The sequence below is a fragment of the Pongo pygmaeus genome, chromosome 14 (assembly GCF_028885625.2).
Source record: "Pongo pygmaeus isolate AG05252 chromosome 14, NHGRI_mPonPyg2-v2.0_pri, whole genome shotgun sequence".
NCBI classification, from domain to species: domain Eukaryota; kingdom Metazoa; phylum Chordata; class Mammalia; order Primates; family Hominidae; genus Pongo; species Pongo pygmaeus.
Genome location: NC_072387.2, coordinates 108,566,676 through 108,585,451, shown reverse-complemented (window position 1 = coordinate 108,585,451; position 18,776 = coordinate 108,566,676).

The following is an 18,776-nucleotide window of genomic DNA, read 5'->3' as shown; positions in this document are numbered from 1 at the left end:
TGATGGCACATGCCTGTAATCCCAGCTACTCGGGAGGCTGAGACAGCAGAATCACTTGAATCTGGGAGGCGGAGGTTGCAGTGAGCCAAGATCGCATCACTGCACTCCAGCCTGGGCTACAGAGTGAGACTCTGTCTCATAAATAAATAAATAAATAAATAAATAAATAAATAAATAAATCCTTTGTTTAAGGGTGCCTGGCACACAACAGGCATTCATATATTTGAATGAAGGCCATTGTCATGCCCCTCAACCAAGTCTGATATTAACACATAGTGTGCTTTGCGTGTGAGTAACTAATATGTAGTGTGCTTTGCATATGGGTGGAAATGATGCCTACAGGCTCCTCTTCAACCTTTGATGGACATGGAGAGAGCACAGAGGGGAGCTTGGGCATTTTGCCCATCAGGGTTGACTTTTCAGAGTAATCCTCCCTCTGGCTCTCATTTGACCACTTCCAAGCATAATCAAGATGGACAGAGGCCAACATGGGTGCCCGCTTTGCAAGACCTCATGCCTTTGCAAATGTCATGGATGGGGGTGGTGGAGGGGAATGCGGAGGCCACATCAGTAACCTCCGCTCTTCTGTACTTTCCCTGTAACTCATTTTTTTGTGTTTTGTGCCTTTCTCTAAATTCCATGATGACCAATGTATAACCGAAATATTACACTGACTTGACCATTGTCTGACTATTAAAATACAATTCAGCATGGTTTGGGAGGAGCTAAAGAAGCCCCTGGGATGGAAATGCTTTAATTGGACATAGCAGGACTTCGTTTCTTACTCCTAAAAGCCAGCATACCTTGAGAAGTGTTTACAATACATATATGAATATTTTTCATGTTGGCCTATTCTTGTTGTTTCCATGCGTTCCATAATTTTTTTTTTTTTTTTTTTTTGAGACAGAGTCTCACTCTGTCGCCCAGGCTAGAGGGCAGTGGCACGATCTTGGCTCACTGCAACCTCTGCCTCTCGGCTTCAAGCGATTCTGCTGCCTCAGCCTCCTGAGTAGCTGGGATTATAGGTGTGTGCCACCACGTCCAACTAATTTTTGTATTTTTAGTAGAGATGGGGTTTCACCATGTTAGCCAGGCTGTTCTCAAACTCCTGACCTCAAGTGATCTGCCTGCCTCAGTCTCCCAAAGTGCTAGGATTACAGGTTTGAACCACCATGCCCAGCCAATTATGTTTTTCATTTTGTGAATGTTCTTTCTTTTTTTAGGGCACTGAAATATTTATTTTGATATCTCTTAGATGTTATAAAATTATTTTAGTTAATGTATGTCCAGGTTTGATTTTTGTTGACTATTTTAGACACTGATTTTTGTCATGCATTCTGGAATATTTTTGGTAGCCTTTTTTTTTTTTTTTTTTTTAAAGACCAGGTCTAGCTCTGTCACGCAGGCTGGAGTGCAGTGGCACCATCTTGGCTCACTGCAACCTCTGCTTCCTGGGCTCAAGCTATCCTCCTGCCTCAGCCCTGCAAGTAGCTGGGACTATAGGTGCAAACCACCACTCCCTGCTAATTTTTGTAGAGACAGGGTTTCACCATGTTGCCCCAGCTGATCTCGAACTGCTTAGCTCAAGCAATCCACCTGCCTTGGCCCCTCAAAGTGCTGGAATTATAGGCGTGAGCCACTGAGCCTGGCCTGGTAGCTTCTTTGTTTTTTTGAGTCGGAGTTTCGCTCTTGTTGCCCAGGCTGGAGTGCAATGGCATGATCTCGGCTCACTGCAACCTCCGCCTCCCAGGTTCAAGCGATTCTCTAGCATACATCCTCCCAATGCAGCTGGAATTACAGTCACCTACCACCACGCCTGGCTAATTTTGGTATTTTTAGTAGAGACGGGGTTTCATTATGTTGGCCAGGCTGGTCTCGAACTCCTGACTCAGGTGATCTGCCTGCCTCGACCTCCCAAAGTGCTGGGATTACAGGTGTGAGTCACTGTGCCTGGCCACCTCCTTTCTAAATGGCCACCTCGCTTTCTAACAAAAGTGGTAAGTATTTATTGAACACTGAGTATGTGCAGACAGCATTGCCAAGCACGCTCTTGAATGAAATTTACAAACATGCAGTCCTTGCCACAGCCCTGTAATGTAGATTACCATTACCCATTCCCATTCCACAGAGGAGAAAATAGGCACAGCGAAAACAAGTACCCTGCCCCAGGCCATCCCCATCCTGCTCCAGAGCGCAGCTGCCAGTCATTGCGCAGAGCCACCTCTCACTGCCAATGCTCAATGGGCAGTATGGATTAATTCTGTTTTTATCCTTATAACAAAACTAAGGAAGGTTTTGTTATTCCTATTTTGGAGACAAGGAAACTGGAGAATGTGAAGTTTAAGTAACTGATCCAAGGCCATGTATCTGGCTGCTTGCTGAGCCAGGATTTGAACCCAAGCATGTCTGGGCAAAGAGAAAGCCCTGTTAACCACGACACTATGCCGTCTTTGTTCATATAACAGGAAGCAAACTTCTGATGGCTGAGGCCATGTAACGGGGGCAAGGGAAGGCAAAGTGGGCACTGAAGGGCTGCAGAGAGGGAACTGTCCACTTGAAGTGCAGGATGAACCCCCAGGCCTGGCCTCGGTGGATAAGAGGGGCTTAAGTGTGTAGAAAGGAGAGGCTGAAAAACCCTGCTCTCAAAGGGCTAAACAGAAAAGATTCAGCACATTTATCCTCTTAGTGGAGTCGGGTCCTCCTGTAAGGATGTTGGAACCCCTTCCCCCATGGGCCTGGTTTGTGAGTGCCCTATTGCCAATGGGTGTCCCTGTGGGTGACCCCTCCAACAAAGTGGTGGTGATTAGCTCTGAAACTCACCAAGCAGTAAGCCAGCATCTCACCTGGAGGGGCAGCCGGCTTAGGGGCAGAGTGAGTGACAGCCACAGAAAAAGGAATGGCCAGGGACAGCGAAGGGTGAGGAAAGGAAGGCCTGTAGCATGGAAGCCCATGGGCCTGCAGCACAGGGCAGCAAGAATGGGCAGTCTCCTCCATTTATTCGTTTTAAAATTATGGCAAAACACAGACCAGGTGTGGTGGCTCACGCCTGTAATCCTAGCACTTTGGGAGGCTGAGGCGGGCAGATCACCTGAGGTCAGGAGTTCAAGACCAGCCCGACCAATGTGGTGAAACCCCGTCTCTACTAAAAATACAAAAAATGAGCTGGGGCTGGTGGTGGGTGCCTGTTATCCCAGCTACTCAGGAGGCTGAGGCAGGAGAATAGCTTGAACCCAAGAGATGAAGGTTGTAGTGAGCCAGGATTGTGTCACTGTGCTGCAGCCTGGGCAACAAAGTGAGAATGTCTCAAAAAAATAAAATTATGACAAAATACAGATAAGGTAACATTACCATTTGAACCAGTTTTTAAGTCTGCAGTTGAGTGGTATGAAGAACATCCTCATTGCTGGAGGACCATGGCCACCATCCATCTCCAGAACTTTTTTCACTTTGCAAAACGGGAACTCTGTCCGCATTCCACACTAACTCCCCACTCCCCCTCACCCCAGAGGCCACCAGAGTGTGAGAAACGAAAAAGCCATTCTCCTTCCATTTGCCTGTGTCCTGTGATGTTGAGGGCTCCTGGGCTTTCTCAAGAGTGTCCTGTGTGTCCGGGTTTCTGTCTCCAGCCCTGATCTGAGGCAGTGAGCAGGGAGTGAGCCTGGGCCTCCAGGACTCTCGGGTCTATCAGCAAGGATACAGCCATCTCCAGGTCCATCAGCAAGGACACAGCCACCTCCAGCAGCTGCTGCGAGAGGAGTGTGGTTTTTCATCTCGCCTCCTGCTAACGTCTGGTGATTCAGAACTACTGGGGTTTTCATTTGGTGTAATGTCTGGTTTGTTCTAATGAGGCTCCTAGACGCTGTAGATGTGTTTAAGACTCAAAAGCCATGGGAACCGAATCTGGTGGGGTGCTGTTCTGGTGCGTCTGGAACAAAGAGCCATGCATTTCTGAGGGCTGAATGTTCTGGAGGCCAGCGTGGGGCCCTGTATTATTCATAGTCCGCTTTTGTGTTATTATAAAGGAATACTTGAGACTGAGTAATTTATAAAGAAAAGAGTTTTATTTGGCTCACAGTTCAGCAGGCTGTACAGGCATGGCACCATCCTCTGCTTGGCTTCTAGCGAGGCCCCAGGAAGCTTACAACCATGGCAGAAGGCAGAGCCGAAACAGGCCCATCACATGGCGAGAGTGGGAACGAGAGAGAGCGGGGGGATCCCAGACTTTTAAACAACCCGGTCTCATGTGAACTAACGGAGCGACAACTCACTCATCACCAAGGGGATGGCACAAAATCATTCAGGAGGGACCCACCCCCATCACCCAAACACCTCCCACTGGGCCCCACCTCCAACACTGGGGATCAGTTAACCTGAGATTTGGAGGGGACACACATCCAAACCATGTCAGGCCCTAAGAGCTTTGTAACTTCTGGCAGTCAGAGGATTGACTAAGCAGCCCTTTGTGTTTGGGGGCCATCCTACTCCTAGCACTGACTCAAGGAAAGCATTTCCCAGCTGGACACGGTGGCTCATGCCTGTAATCCCAGCACTTTGGGAGGCCGAGGTGGGCTGATCACCTGAGGCCAGGAGTTCGAGACCAGCCTGGCCAACATGGCGAAACCCTGTCTCTACTAAAAATACAAAAATTAGCCGGGCGTGGTGGCAGGCGCCTGTAATCCCAGACACTCAGGAGGCTGAGGCAAAAGAATCACTTGAACCCAGGAGGCGGGGGTTACAGTGAGCCAAGATCGCGCCACTGCACTCCAGGCTGGGCAACAAGAGTGAAACTCCGTCTCATTTAAAAAAAAAAAAAAAAAAAAAAAAAAGCATTTCCCTTCACAGTTTCCATTTTGTATGTTTCTCCTACAAAGTTGCCTGTCCCCATCACCACACGGAAGAGAGGGGAGGCCCAGACCACCTGTCCCAGGGCCCCGTTGACACACATGTCCCTGCTTTGCAGTGGCTGGTAGATGGAACCAAGAGCCCGTCTGCCACCTGGTGCCTTAGGGCAGAGATGGCCTTGCCGTCCATGCTACTCAGCCTGTTTTCGTCTTCGGGAAGGCTGAACTTCAGTAAGTCCGGAGTCTGACTCAGGTCCTTGATTTGATTTACAAACCTGGAAAGGATCTGGAATAAGTCCCACCCAGCTACTAACAGGCACAACTAGTCGTTAGTTACTAAGGACCTACAGCAGGCATCCCAGGAGCGAGAGAGCGTGCATGCGTGCGAGTGTCTGTGTGTGTGTGCGCCCATCTTCCCTAATGAGTGTACGGAAAGGTGAAACAGATGAGCCCACTAGGGAGGTCCAGGAAGGCACCAAGTCAGTAGCAGAGGGCGATGGCTCCCAAACCACAGCAGCGACCAACATGGGACACGGAGGTAAATCGGAGTGTGCCGGCTTTCCGCAGTGTGGCCTGGGAAGTGCCTCTGGCAAGTGGAGATGGGCAAATTGCCTGCAGGTGGGAGGGGCGGGCAGCAGGCAGGTGCTGGGGAGAAGCGGACACGGGGAGAGACCCCTGCAGCCTGGGCAAACGTCTGCTTTCGGGAGGGTGGGGCTGCAGCGAGACTGCAGGGCGAGGGTGGAAACACATCACGCTCCTGGTTCTTCCCTTCCTTGAGCTGTGAGCTTGGGCAGGCCGCTGGAGGCGTCAACGTCATCATTTGTAAAATAAAGACAGTGCCCGCTTCCCAGGGTTGGGGTAAGGCCCTTGTGGTGCCAGGAAAGGACCCTGGGTGAGCCCTTGCCCTGTGCTAGTTGTTCTACCCGTGCCTACCGAGCATGCACCAAGGGCAGACACATGCCAGGCATGTGGGATACCTCCCAGAACAAAAAGAAGCCAGACCCCTGCCTCTGTGCACACTCGCATTCTTGCAGCAGCAGATGGACCATAAGCAACAAATGTGCTAAATAAGGAAATTATGGAAAATGATGTGGCATAGTAGGAGGTGTTGGGTGCCATGGATCTAAAGAAAAAAAAAATAGAGCAGAGGGACAGAGGTTGTGACTGAAAAGGATGGTCAGAGGGTGCTTCCTGGGATGGTGGCATGCAAGCAGCCACTTCAACAAGGTGAGGGCAGAGAGTGTCTGGCAGAGGGGCAGCCGTGCAAAGGCCTGAGGCGGGGCATATCTGGTGTCTTCGAGAGGCCGAGGCCGGCACACAGGATCAGGGGGAGTGAGGGAGAGCCAGAGCCCAGCACACAGGATCAGGGGAGTGAGGGGAGCGAGAGGCCGGCACACAGGATGTGGGGAGGGGGAGGGAGGGAGAGCGAGAGGCCAGCACACAGGATCAGGGGAGTGAGGGGAGCGAGTTGCTGAGGGCAGAGAGAAGGGGTGTATCTTTCATGTTGGGCAGGCCAGGGTGAAAGCTTGGGCTTTTGAGATGTCTCCAGAGGGTTTTGAGCCTAGAAGTCACGTGACTGCTGTGTGGCAAGACCCTTCTAGCTACTGTCTTAAGAATAAACTGATCTGGGCGTGGTGGTGTGTCGGTAGTCCCAGCCACTCGGGCACTTGGGAGGCTGAGGCAGGTGGATTACTTGGAGCCTAGAAGTTGGAGACCAGCCTGGGAAACATAGGGAGACCCCGTCTCTACAAAAAATTTAAACATTAGCCAGGTATGGTGGCACACATCTGTGATCCCAGCTCCTCAGGAGGCTGAGGTGGGAGGATTCCTTGAGCCTAGGAGTTCGGGGCAGTGGTGAGCCACGATCGCACCACTGCACTCCAGCCTGGGCAATATAGGGAGACCCCATCTTGAAAAAACAACAAAAAAATTTATTAAAGAATAAGCTGAAAGAGGCCAAGTGTCCATGCAGGTTCCCAGGTGACCTTCCAGGAGGGTGGCTCTGACTAGGCAGGTGGCAGTGTGGTGGTGAGAAGTGGTGGGATTCTGGATACACTTTGGAGGCTGATGGAGCCAACAGGATTCTCTGACAGATGGAATGTGGGAGATAAGAGAAAGATATTTGCTACTTTCAGCATGGCATTTTCTAAGGGCTTTGAGCATTTTATTCATTTAATACCCTGAGCAGCCCTTGGAGGTAAGCATATCAGCATCCTCATGCCACAGATGAGGAAACTGAGGCACACTGTGGTTCAATAACTTGCTCGAGATCCTACAACTCTGTAAGTGACAGAGACAAACCCAAGCTTGATGATGGCTTTCCTGTGCCTCTGTTCTCTCGAATTCTGGGAGTGCCCGCACCTTGGGAGGAAGCAGAGAGTCAACGTTTGTTTCCAACAGAAAGAGAGGTGACTGCAGTAGTCTGTGATCAGAAACAGAAACCACAGTTGGGAAGTAGGAAATCCAAGTTCCCATCTGCCTTCCTGGTTAACTAGTCTAGGTATAGACTTCCAGTCTGTAACCATATCAAGGTGGAATTCCTAAGAAGAGCATGTTCTCTCTCTCTGTCTCTCTCTCTCCTCTCTCAGCTCAGCTTTATAATTCTGTTATTTGCCTGATGCCTTTCTTCAGAAAGAACTTGAGGACACTTCCAACCCCCTTCACACCTTCACTGTCACAGGAGCAGGGAAGGCCTTGTGAGACAGGCAGCCCCATCTGCGGCACAACGACCTGTGCTGCCTCTCGGGGAATAGCACAGAACAGTGATGAGAAAGGAGGTCGCAGAGTCCAAGATTTGGATTTAAGTCCCTAAGTAGGGAGCTCTTAAGAACTGTGTGATAATGGGCAAATTCTTAGAATTCTGAGCCTCGGTCCTCTCACCTGAAATATGGCGATAATGGTAGTGTCAATGTCAGAGAGGTGTTGCCAGAATTTGCTGTAAGGGGACCGAACAACTGCCCTCATTGGTCCAGGACTGAGAGGACTCTCAGGACAGTTTTGACCAAACAGGATGAGTTGGTCACTTTAATTTAATAAGACAATCTATGTAAAGTGCTTGGACTTGGCACACTGAAGTGCTCTTAGATGCTCCAATGATAGTATCTCTTCAACAACATTTATTTAGTAAGCACCTACTATGTGTTCAATGCTGTGTGATACACTGGGGGTAGAAAACAGATAAAGCCCTGCCCTCAAGGAGTTTGCAGGTGTTCACGGAATGCTCAGAGCAAATCCTTGGGGTCGAACCATGACAGGGTTAATAGTGGGGCTGTGTCTAAATGGGAGGACAAAGGTCAGGCACTTCTCTCAGCTGTCCCCAGCAGAAGTCACCAAACAGAGCAGTGACCTCAGTGGCTTCCTGTTTCGAAAACATGGGCGTCTGAGAAGCCGGATGGCCCCAGGGTGTGGTCAAATGACCACAGGTGTTTTGCCAAATGGCTCTGGGCAAGCCCAGCTCCCGGAGCTTTTCTTTAGACTGAGGTCCGGGCGAACTGTTTGCAAGTTCCCCAGGTTGGCCACGAGATGGCAGGAAAGCACATTTGTAGGAAAACATGGCAACAAAAGGCTTTTCTCAGTGTCAGAAATTAGGGATTTTTTTGTGCGTACACATCAGAAGGCCTGTCCGAAACTGAGTATTTGTATTTCTGGAAGTTTCAATCTTGGGACTGGCCATAGCGGACTTGCAGTCTGTCTGGACTCAGGTAGGGATTCCAGCAGGGATCGCAGTTCCTCCAGATGGCACCAGGCATCCTGTGGAAGCAACGGGCTTTACCTGAGTTAGGAGAAATTCAGGAAAGAAATTCACATTTATGAAGCACTTCCTACATGCCAGGGTTTGCAGTATTTTACATATGTCCTCATCCATTCATTCATTCAACAAATACTTAGTAAGCATTACTATTTTCTAGGCACGGATGTAAGCCAGATAAACTGACAGAGAATCTAACGTCAGGTGTGGATAAGTGTCATAAAGCAGAAATAAGGAGAGTAGGGAGGCAGACAGTAATGAAGGCTGATATTTTAGTCAACTCTGATGAGTATTCTATTAATTTCAGTATTTGAAGAACCTTTTGAAGGACTCCAACCTGGAGGCCCATTGTGCAGCAGAATTCAGAGAAATCCTTCTAAAACTATGTTGGGTATTTACCATTTTTGGTTTGGGTTAAAAAACAAAAAACAAAACAAAACAAAAAACTATGTTGGGGTCCCCTTCATCTCTCCACTTTTTCACCTCCTGTACCCCATATTGTCTTCTTTCTTGACTTAGAAAGAAAGAAGACCCTTTTTTTTTGGTAGGGTACTTTTCTGCAGTGACTTACTGAGAAAGGTAATAGGAGAGATAAACTTTTTCTAGGGTCTTGCAGGTCTGAAAATGTTTGTATTCTCCCTTCTCTTTTGCTTGACATTTGACTGTGTATAGAATTCCAGCTGGAGACCATTTTCCCTGGCAATTTTTTTTAAAGAGACGGGCCCTCACTATGTTGCCCAGGCTGGCATGCAGTGGCTATGCCCAAGAACGACCCCACTATTGATCAGCATAGGAGTTTTGACCTGCTCTGATTCCAATCTGGGCCAATTCACCCTTTTCTAGGCAATCTGGTGGTCCCCCACCCCCAGGAGGTCACTATATTGATGCTGAACTTAGTGTGGACACCCGACTGGCATAGCACGCTACAGCCTAGAACTCCTGAGCTCAAGCGATCCTCCCCTGTCAGCCTCCTGAACAGCTGGGACTACAGGCATACGCCACCATGCCCAGTGTTCCCCAGCAATTTTGGAAGTATCACTCCACTGTGTTTCAGCTTGCAATGTTTCAACTATTGAAAAGCCCAAGGCATTCTGATTATTACGGATCTTGTGTGTAAAAATGTTTTTCTCTCCAGAAGCTTGTAGAATCATCTGTTGGGTTCTAGAAATTTGAAATTTCATGATGATATATCTGGCATGGGCCCATTTTTAACCATTGTGCTGATGCTCTAGTGGCCCTTTCAAACTGGAAACTCATGTCCTTTGATTCTGGGACATTTTAATGAATTTTTTATTTTTAATTTTCTCCCTTCCATTTCCTCTGCTCTCTCTGGACTCCTATTATTTAGAGGTTAGTCCTCCTTGATCAGCTCTCTAATTTTCTTATCCTTTCTCTCCTACTTCTTTTTCTCCCTTTTTTTTTTTTTTTTTTTTTTGAGACAGTCTAACTCTATCGCCCAGGCTGGAGTGCAGTGGTATGATCTCGGTTCACTGCAAGCTCCACCTCCCAGGTTCAAGCCATTCTCCTGCCTCAGCCTCCCGAGTAGCTGGGATTACAGGTGCTCGCCAACACACCCAGCTAATTTTTTGCATTTTTAGTAGAGACACGGTTTCACCATGTTAGCCAAGCTGGTCTTGAACTCCTGACCTTAAGTGATCCACCTGCCTTGACCTCCCAAAGTGCTGGGATTACAGGCATGAGCCACCGCGCCCAGCCTCTACTTTGAGATTGCTTCAGCTATGCTCTAAGCTCTCTCATGTATTTTTTACTTCCTTCATCATGTCTTCAATCCAAAGGGCTTTTTAATTACATGAATTGTTATTGATTATAGTATCCAGCTTGTACATCGTGATTACAGTGTCTTCTCTTAGAACTTTCAGACAGTTGACATATGGATTTTGAAGTTTTTCTACCCTACGTAATCTCTATTTTCCCCAAGTCGCCTTTTTTTCTGATGTGCTTGTTTTTTGGTATGTTTTTCAAATAGCAGATCTCATTCGATGTCTTATGACCCTTGGCTGTCTGCTCTATGTATAAGAGTAGGGGTAGACAAAGGAATATAAATAATTCTATCATAAAGACACATGCACACATATGTTCATCGCAGCACTATTCACAATAGCAAAGACGGGGAATCAACCCAAATGCCCATCAATGATACACTGGATAAAGAAAATGTGGTACATATTGTGAACTCAGAACATCTGAGGCAGGCCTCAATTAATTTAGAAAGTTTATTTTGCCAAGATTGAGGACGCGCCTGTGACACAGCCTCAGGAGGTCCTGATAACATGTGCCCAAGATGGTCAAGGTACAGCTTGGTTTTATACATTAAGGGAGACATGAGGCATCAATCAATACATGTAAGAAGTACATTGGTTCCATCTGGAAAGGCGGGACAACTTGCAGCAAAGGCAGGAAGACTCGAAGCAGGGAGGGAGCGTCCAGGTCACAGATAAGTGAGGGCATTGTCTTTGGACTAGGGCGCCATGTCTTAAATCCCACCGGCTTCTCCATGAGACCCACGCAGGCTTTGCCTGAGTTTTGCTCCTGCCTCTGGACGAGGTTACTGTGCTGAGTGATTTGCCCTTAACAACTCAGGAGTCCCCTTGCATTTTTAGATTTAGGCCTTAAAAATTAGCATATAATTATGGAAATCACTCAGTCACTTGATTATGACGTCAAAGGCAGGGCTCTTAATATCCAAATGAAATATTGGGAATTGAAAAATATATCTTAGAATGAAGCAAATTGCCAAATTCCAGTAAAACTGTGAAGATTGCAGTATCTTCTATCAGTTTTAATCTATGAACCAAACATTTCCAAGGATGGATGACCCAGATTTAGCATAATAGTTCTGCTAGGGAACACAGCCATCAATTACTACCCCTCTCTGAATAAGCAGGGTTCTCATTCTCATTACATTGTAAAAATGATTAAGTAGTGGCCTGCATGAGAAATGTAAAATGTTTTTCAATTAAAAGATAAATTTGAGGGAAATGATTTTATTTATAGATGATAATAACCATATTAGTCAAATTAATGAATTTGTGTTCAACAGGAGTCCAATAAATCATATTTCCGTATTACAAGAATTATTCTGACTTTCCTCACCGTACAGATTTGCACATATTACAATGGTTAGAACTGGGACTTTTAGGACCAAATGAGATGAAAGATCACTATCGCAACAAAGAACCAGTTATAAGAATAACAGTTGCTGCCATTTATCCAGCCCTCCTCACGCCTGACCCAGATGCCTTCATGCACTTGCTCTCCCCAGTAGCCCTACGGGATTGGCTCTGTTGTTGCCTCACTTTTCAGACGGAGCCCAGGTTCTGCTAAATGACAGGCCACATTTTGGCCATTATGCTCTTCATCCTAAGGTTTCACTTATTTAAAACAAAATCAAGATTTAATTCTTAGAAGGGCTATAATTCAATTGTAATTAATAAGACCCAGATTACAAAGTCGAGCATCAGACTGGAAAAGAGGAATATTCAACAACGAAGACAGATTTTCCCTCAATCAACTTGTAAAGTTAACACACTCCATATAAAAATACTAGAAGCTTTTGTTTCTTCGATTGATTGATTTCATTTTGGAACTAGGTAATTCTAAGTTTACAGGGACAAGTAGACATGGAAAAATACCAGGAAAACTAAAAAGAAGAGCGCCGAGGAGAGACGACTGTACGAGGCATCAAGGACGGTGGAGAGTGTGATGTTTTGTCCTCTCTCAAGCTAACAAGTTACCCTGCACAGTTTCATGATGCCGGTAGAAGACATGAGATTCCTGGGGAAAGCCACGTGTCTGCATTATCAACATTTTCTTGTGTGGGTTTCCCGACCCCTGGTTCCCACAAGGTGACATAGAGTGGGCCAGGGGACACTGGCATGTACTGTGGATTACACTAAGGGAAGGAGCTCTGAGCCTAGGAAAGCCAAATCTTTTAAGGTGGGCATAGGTGTGACTGTCCTTCACTTCAGGGAGCGACCATCTCTATCTTTCCAGGCTGTTTGCCCTCTAAATATCCTCATAAAGATAGTCTGGACCAAAGGCATCTTCAGCTCACAAGATGTGGAAAAATGCAAGACACCCAAAGACAATGGTCTACATCCTCTATACTTAAAACAGGAAATACAGGTGTGTGAAAAGACAAGTAAGCAAATGGAATGGAAGATAAAGATCCAAATGAACACCAATCATATGGGAATTTAGAATTCGATAAAGCTGTCATATCAAATTGGTGGGAGAAAACATGGACTTTTCAACAAACGATGGTAGGAAAGTAGGATAGTTACCTGGAGCAAAATGAAGTTAGATCCATAGGTCACACTGCACTCAGAATAAGTTCCAAATGAAGCAAAGATTTAAATATTTAAAAAATGAAATACTTTGGAATTATATACATCAAAGTAATAATTGTGCATACCATACCACTGGGAAACAGTGAAAGTTTGACAGGGAGTAATGCTTAGTTTTATGTGTCAACTTGGCTGGGTTAAATATTTGGTGAAACGCCAGAATGTGGCTGTGAAGGTCTTTTTTAGATGAGCTAAACATTTAAATCAGTAGACTTTGAGCAAAGTAGATTATCCTTCCTAATGGGGGAGGGGGGCCATCAAATCAGCAGAAGGCCTGAAGAGAAAGACTAAGGTCCCCTGAGGAAAAAGGAAATCCTACCTTCAGACTGTCTTCGGACACAAGCTGCAACATCTCCTCTTCCCTGGGCCACCAACCTGCCAGCCTGCCCTGCAAATCTTGGACTTAACAGCTTCCACAGTTGCAGGAGCCAGTTCCTTAAACTAAATCAGTCTCTGTCTCTGCGCACGTGCACACACACACACACACACACACACGGACACACACACGCACGCACGCATACATCCTGTTGGTTCTGTTTCTCTGGAGAACCTTGACTAATACAATGGGGCACAGGATATATCTCAAAGCCTATCCCCACAATTAATTGATTAATTGCAATGGGAAAAAAGGGAACTTTGCTGTGGAGAGACCAGGAGGGTACTACCTTACCTGAGTGATCAGCAGTAATGGGACATGCTAACATCACATGCCTCCTAATGCGTTGCACTGAGAAGGATCCAACATCATTTATGTAGAAACCCTGCCAAAAATGAACAACCTGATTCTAATCAAGAAAGCTATGTAAGCGATTTCCAAAAAAAAAAAAAAAAAAAGAAAGCTGATCATAATCACTAGGAAACAAAGATAAAATGCGGAAATAATCTACAAAGCACATGGCCTGTACCCCTACAAAATGCCAATGTCTTAAAGACAAATTATATATATATATATAATTGAAGACCAAAACCAAAAGGCTGAGGAACTGGTCCTGATAAAGGAAAGGAAAGACACATGACAACCAAATACAAGTCACAATCCTGGGCTAGATCCTGGATCAGAAAGAAATGTTCTAAAGGACATTATTGGACAGTTGGTTAGATAATAGAAGAGTGTTGTTTTTTGTATTTTTGTTTTGAGTCAGAGTCTCGATTTGTCACCCAGGCCGGAGTGCAATGGCACGCACTGTAACCTCCGCTTCCTGAGTTCAAGCGATTCTCCTGCCTCAGTCTCCCAAGTAGCTGGGATTACAGGCATGTACCACCATGCCTGGCTAATTTTTGTATTTTTAGTAGAGACAGGGTTTCATCATGTTGTCCAGGCTGGCCTCGAACTCCTGACCTTGTGATCTGCCTGCCTCAGCCTCCCAAAGTGCTGGGATTATAGGCATGAGCCACTGCGCCCAGGCTAGTAGAAGAGTGTTATTATTCAATCTCCTGACTCTGACTAATTGTACTCTAGTTAGGTAACAGAATGCCTTTGTTCTTATGAGATACTATACTGTGAGAGAGAGAGAAAAGAGAAAGAATGAGAGCGAGAAAGCAAACATGTAACAATGGCTAGAATTGGTGGATTCAGGCAAAGAGTGTATGAAATTCGTTGAATTCGTTGTTCTATGTTTTAGTAGAACAGGCTGGAGTGCAGTGGCATGATCTTGGCTCACTGCAACCTCCGCCTCTGGGTTCAAGCAATCCTCCCTGCCTCAGTCTCCTGAGTAGCTGGGATTACAAGCACCCACCACCACGTCTGGCTAATTTTTGTATTTTTTAGTAGAGAGGAGGTTTCACCATATTGGTCAGGCTGATCTTGAAGTCCTGACCTTAGGGGATCGCCTGCCTCGGCCTCCCAAAATGATGGGATTACAGGCGTAAGCCACCGCACCCAGCCTCATTGTTCTATTCTTGTAACTTTTCTGATGCCTGAGGTTTTCTTCGGGGTAAAAATTTTGAATAAAAAATGAAAGCATCATCATAGATTGTTAAATCAAATATTAACAAGCGTGCTTTGGAAAGGCAGATGTAAAAGGATTTCCATTTAATTTAATTCTATGGCAAATATTTCTGAGCATCTGTTCCAGGCATATAATCAAGATGAAGTAAGATATTGTAGCAGTGAGCTTGCCCTCTCCCCATTACCTGCTCTGGGGTCTCATGGGGTCCTCACTCCCATTAACTGATATCATCAGTGTCAGTTCCAAACCAGGTGTTATCTGGCTTGCTACAAGAGCTATTTTTTTAAATGCCTGTACCTGTGATGTATGTTTCTTCCTTTATCTGTTTATTCCAAAGATTTCTTGAATTCCAGTGTATTTTGCCTTAACGGTCTGACCAAGCCTGCTTCTACACTTAATCAATATGGCAGCTGTGCCTTTGCCACAGGGTTTTCAGAGAAAGCCAATACAGGAGCAGAACCTACTCAATCTAGAGAGTGGGGCTCAGCCAGCCAACAGCCACAGGAAGGCGCCATGCAGTGGGACCAAGGCTTAGACTCTGAGAGATGGAAAGTTCTTTCAGAGAACCTGACAATGGACAGTAGGGGCAGAGTCATGAGCACAAAGCTTCAAAGGTAGACTTAGGGCATGAGACAAGATCCCAGTGCTAGAGGGACCAAGGCCTCTGGACCAAAGAACTCAGACCAGGAGCAGGACAAGAGGAGGTCCAGGTGCTAAAATGCTAGTACCAACCAGGGCCCTGGACTCAAAAGAGAAATGCACCTGTCCCTTCCTTTAGAAGAAAAGGAGATTAGTGGAGGGTAAGCTGTAAGACTAATGTTGTCACAAGCTTTTGAGCTCACAACTTCTCCAGCTATTTTCTTTACCCCTTGACCTTTGCCCTCATTATTCTTCATTGTCGCCACCCCAACCCCTCCACAGACCAGTCATGCAGAATGAGGTGAGTCAGCCTGAAGGTCATTGTGACCACAGGTGCATCAAATGTTTATTTTGGCCAAATGGGAATTGTTGAGTGTTAAATTCAATATTCAGCTGATGCTGAGGCCAAAAATAATCATCAAAGACTAAACCTCTGGGCTTCAAAAATAAATCTGAAATTTCATCAAAAATTATTTATTATTTCAATGTTATCATCAAGAATTTAAGAAGTTGGTTTTTAAATTTTGACGTTTCAACACAAAAGCAATTTCTTTTGTGGCCACAAAACCACACTTTTATGAGATTGGTCACTCACTTTCCAATAAAGTCGGTGGGGGAGCAAGATTTCTGGGGGGTTACCTTTGCCAGGACAAGGCATTGGGGTTGATCATGTTTACCAAGTTATTAAGCTTCCCTTCTTCTCCAAGTGGCAAGCGACACAGGAAAAGATGTATTTGGTCTTTAACTCCTGAGCTTACAGATTTGATCAATGGCAAAAATACAAGCTCATCAAAGCAATCCCATAAACTAAGACCTGTGCATTGCTTAAAGAATGTGTTTTCTGGGTGTTTTCATTACACATTAATCTGGAATATTTACTCATATTTGAAAGCAAGTATTCAGGTATAATAATAAACCTGAACAGCATTCATCACTACATTGATTAGACTTAATGGTAACCTAGGTACATGAGGTCAGGATGTCCAAAAAAGCGATGAAGTTTGCTGTCAGACACTCTAAAGGCAATCCTAACTGCAAAGCTGAATTACAGACTTTGGCCAAATGCACAGGCTAAATGAAACTTCCTTGCGTCCTTATCTGCTACCAGATGCTTTTCAAGGTTTTCAAAGGTTTCCCGGTCTTTCCACTGAACAGTTTTCAGGAATATGAGAGATACAGAATTCAGACCACATGGCAAATGACTCCCAAGGGTCCCTGGTCACTGCTAGGAACACAAGCATCCCTGGGGATGCATGGCTCAAACCCCACAGCTTGCCACATTTGTTCAATCTGTTGGGGCATACAGAGGCAGAATCTGTCCTAAATCCATACCATCTAGAGTAGTGTCCAATGCAGAGTTGGCCATCAATACATTTTCGTTAAAAGGAATCAACAAGTGAGTGAATGTATGGTTGGTAGAATGTGGCAATGTTGATATTTCTTTTAAGAGAAGACCAGCAGTTATCCACCTTGAAAACATCAGGCAATGACCTGTCTGGAGGCAGAGGATTTGAATTTGTGATTTGTTTGCCTTTTTTTTTTTTTTTTTGACATTGGATTGTTTTGTTAGAAACCCACCAAATAGATGCCTGAGGCTTTGAGGGAATGTTTTAGAAACAGTAGAACACCCACTCCACTCAGAGCTCCAGAAGCCATAGGGAGGACAGGGGCTGCAGTTCCAGAAAGGACTAGATTGGGAAAAGATGACTTGGAAGACAAAAAAACATTCACGTGTAGCAGCCGCGACTCCCTGGCAGGTTCCTCCTCTGCGTAGGTGTCAGTGCCCGAGCCACCCCGTGGAGCAGGCTTCTTTAGTCGCAGTTGAACATCTCTGACTCACCACCTGACATGGGTTGTGCTCGTATTTTCCGTTATAGAAACCGTATCTGGTGAGTCAAGACCAGAGAGAAATGTGAGACTTGTGGAGGTGTCAGAGGCGTTCGAACCACAGCAACTCCATCTTGAGTGAGGGCTGGAAAGTGAGGCTGGGACTTGCTGGGCTGTTTTCCCAGAGAGTCAGGCATTCTGAGCCTCTAGAAGTTTACGGTTAAGGGAACAGATTGATAATGTTTACTAGACAGACTCAGACTTGGGAATGTCCAGATATCCAGTATCTGGAAAACAAAGGCATTCCTAATTTTGCTTTAGAGTTAATAATATTGATTCTTACAAGATATAGTAATTAAAGAAAATTAATCCTTTATCACAAACCCTTATAGAAGAGCACATCTTCCCATCATCTTTTTTTAGTCATATATATATACACACACATATGTATACATATATATACACACATATATATACATATGTGTGTGTATATATATACATACAATGTGTATATATACATACAATGTGTATATGTATACATACAATGTATACATATACACATACAATGTGTATATGTATACATACAATGTATATATACATATATATACACAACATATATATACATGCTTGTACCTAGGGCAGATGCGCTCTTCCTCTTACTTTCAGGAATGCCCTACTCTGTCTATGGAGTAGCCTGTTCTTTCACCACTTTACTTTCTTATTTATTTAATTATTTATTTATTTTGAGATGGAGTCTCACTCTGTTGCCAGGCTGGAGTGCAGTGGCACGATTTTTGCTGTGCACTGCAGACTCACCCATAATTCTTTCTTGCGCGAGATAAAAGAACCCTCTCTTGGGGTCTGGATCGGGACCCCTTTCCTGTAACAGAGGGTAGGCGTTTAGGCTCTGCAGGGAGAAGGAAAGGTGATGTAAGCCCTCACAGGTCCCCACCTTGGCCAGAGAAGTGTTCCCTAGCATGAATGAGGACCCCCACCCCAGGTTTCGCTCTGGGCTGCAGGGAGCATTTGAAGGGGGAAACTGCGCCACTCCTGCTAGTTTTCGTGGGTGACGTCAGTGCCAGGCTTGATCACTGGCAGATTCCGGGGTCAGCCCTCTGAACCAGTCCCTGATTCCTGAAATCAGGCAAATACAAATTAAAAACAAGAGGGGTAATTCTCCCAGCTGAAAAGAAAGGGATGCCCCACCTTTCCCTTTTCTTCCAGAAGCTATTTCTCCATCCTTTTCAAATGTATGTGAATCTTTTTTCTTTTTTTTTTTTTTTTTTTTTTTTTGAGATGGGATCTTGCTCTGTCACCCAAGCTGGAGTGCAGTGGCATCATCTTGGCTCACTGCAACCTCGCCTCCTGGGTTCAAGTGATTCTTCTGCCTCAGCCTCCCGAGTAA